Genomic DNA, 3,043 nt, shown 5'->3' with positions numbered 1-3,043 from the left:
AATAGTTATCATCAATGCTATGTTATTGTTCGATTAAACTAAACTGTTGACAATGTTACTATAATTTCAATTGTTAAGATAATCTTCGGCAAAATCACATAACCAATCTTTTGTCGACGCGTTTCGAACCAACCAGTGTGGTTCATCGTCAGGACAAGTTGAAGATCTAATCAGGCTTAGCTCGATTAAATAGATTGTGCAGAGACTCCAACAGCTATAAGGTAACGGCTAATTTGACCTAATGAACCTGGTCAAACTACTTTAATATTTCAAGAAATAGTTAAAATAGGTAAATAAAGGATTTTATTTGTTAATTTAAGGATAATATTAATATTTTAATTATAATGGTCATTATACAATATATATTCAATGATTTAATATTATTCAGTTATTATTTAAATAAATTAATGTAAAATTCGATATATTAATAATATTATTTCGAGTATTAAGAGAATCTATTCATATTTTAATTATAATGGTCATTATATATTTTAATTGATTTATTATTATTTAATTATATTACTAAATAATTATTATTAATAATATATTTATTTAATAATAAAAAGATATATAATTGAAATCATTTGTTAGTTTAATATTATTTCAATTATCTACAAGGTCATTATATATTAAATGATTTATTATTATTCAATTGCTATCTAATTATTATGTAATACTTCGCTAATATTTTTTAATTTAGTTACATTGGATGATTATGTAATAATTTCTTAATGGTCCATTGGTAAGTTAGTTCTTTATTATTTAAATATAATGGTCATTAAACTTATAATATATGCTTATTGAATAATCTATAACTACTAACTAACTAAACAAATTGTTAAAACATTATTCTTCCTAGAGTTTTGTTATCCTAGGTAAATGCCATAATTAAGGGTAAGGTCCAAGATAATTCATAATAGTATTATTCCTTTAATGGTCAAATAATCCATATTAGATCAATATTTTTTATTCAAAATTATTAGAGGTAACTAAGCCCTTAGGCGAATAAAATATTACTTATAGGGTTGAATGATTATTCCTAAGAATATAACTTAAATCAATGGTCAATCATAATTTATCCTTAAAATCTAAGGTAAGATTCTATTAATAGTCGATATTTATTCAAATTTTATTTATTCAAAAATATTAAAGTCAATTCTGTTATAAGGTCAATAATCTTATAATTTATAAGGATTAAAAAAGGGGGGTCGTTTTAGACATTAGTTAAAGGGAAACTCAATTAATAATTATCAAGGTATAATTAATAAATTTATGAAAATAATAATAATAAATGCCTTCATAATTAGGTTAGGGTTAATACACTGATAAGCCCGAGACTAATTCCTACTAATTAAAACTCCAAAATAATCGGACAAAACTGCTAAAAGAAAATGAAAGGAAGGGGAAGATAGAAACATAAAACCAAAAGACAGGGGAATGAGGCGGCTAGGAAGATAAGGCTAGGACCCAGCAACTGCTGATCTTCCATCCATCATCCCTATTAAGATTTATTGGCCTTTTCTCGATCTCCAAGGCCTCTCTGAATTTTCGATGGTGAAACTGCGCAACTTTGGCAATGAATTGAGCCTCCTCTATACATACATGATGCATAGTCTTCCCAGCATGCTCAGCCAGGGCCGAGGACTTGGTCCTACCATGTCTTAAATCCACCGAATGCTCGCTGATCCGTTGATTGATAGAGCGTCCAGTCTCACCAATATAAGGGGTCCCACAGGAACATGGAATGACATTGACGCCCTTCATGTCCTTAGGGTCAATCGGGTCTTTCACAGACCTGAGGGAGCCACGGATAGTATTGAGAGGTCTGAAAGTGGTGGGAACATTATGCTTCTTCAGAATCCTCGCAATCTTGTCAGTGGTTCCTTGGATGTAAGGAAGATTCACACCCAAGAAATGATCACTAGGAGCCTTTCGGATTGAAGGCTCCTTCTTGGCCCTGAGGAAGGCTTTTTGACCGAGGTGCCTCTGGTAACCATTCTTCTCAAAGACTTCTAGGAGGTGAGCCTTCTCCGACTCCAAGCTCTCCTCATCCGAATTCTAACAGCACGGGTGGCAAGCGTGCTAAGAACCCCTATCTTCTGAGTGGGGAAATGATGCGAAGAAGAATGCAAGTATTGCTCAGTATGCGTCTTCTTTCTATACACCTGATGAGAAAAGGAACCATCCACCTTCTTAGAGATGAGAACATCCAAGAATGGGAGACAACCATTATCTTCTTTTTCCATCATGAATTTAATGGAGGCGGACTGGCTATTGAGGTGACTGAAGAAACGATCCAGCTCTTCAGGCCCATGAGACCAGACCACACCAGTGTCATCGACGAATCTTCTCCAAAGCTTTGGTAAGAGGCGAGAGGAGGCCAAAGCCTTAGACTCAAAATCTTCCATGAAGAGATTAGCCACGACAGGGGACAAAGGGGAGCCCATGGCAACTCCGCAAGTCTGCTCATAGAATTCTCCCTCGAAGCTGAAAAAGGTAGAGGTAAGGCAAAGTTCAACTAACTTAGCCGTATCAGGGTCAGTTAGCTTATTAATTACCTTTATGGCCTCATTGATAGGAATGCAAGTATAAAGAGAGACCACGTCGAAACTTACCAAAATGTCCTCGGGCTCAAGAGTAATCTTCTTAAGATCCTCAATAAACGAAGCTGAGTCTTTGACAAAGGACTCAGTCTTACCAACCAAAGGTCTCAACTTTGCAGCGAGGAACTTGGCGAGGAGGTAAGTCGGACCACCGATGGTATTGACAATGGGTCTCAGGGGGACCCCATCCTTATGGATTTTTGGAAGACCATAAATTCTAGGAGTGATGGGGTTACCCTCAATAAGTTTCTGAGCTAGAGGAATCGTGGAATTGCACGACTTGATCGCAAGAGCGACCGCTCTGGAAACCTTTTTGAGGGGATTCTTCGAAAGCTTCTTATAACTACCACTGTTACACAGATGGTCAAGCATCTTATCCCTGTAATCATTTCTATCCATGATAACGGCAGCCCCACCTTTATCAGCTTTTAAGACCACGA

This window comes from Pinus tabuliformis, chromosome 1_2 (assembly GCF_031772625.1).
Source record: "Pinus tabuliformis cultivar Carrire ecotype Pingquan chromosome 1_2, CPIR1, whole genome shotgun sequence".
NCBI classification, from domain to species: Eukaryota; Viridiplantae; Streptophyta; class Pinopsida; order Pinales; family Pinaceae; genus Pinus; species Pinus tabuliformis.
The sequence above is the reverse complement of the archived record's forward strand: the minus strand, read 5'-3'. Positions refer to the sequence as shown.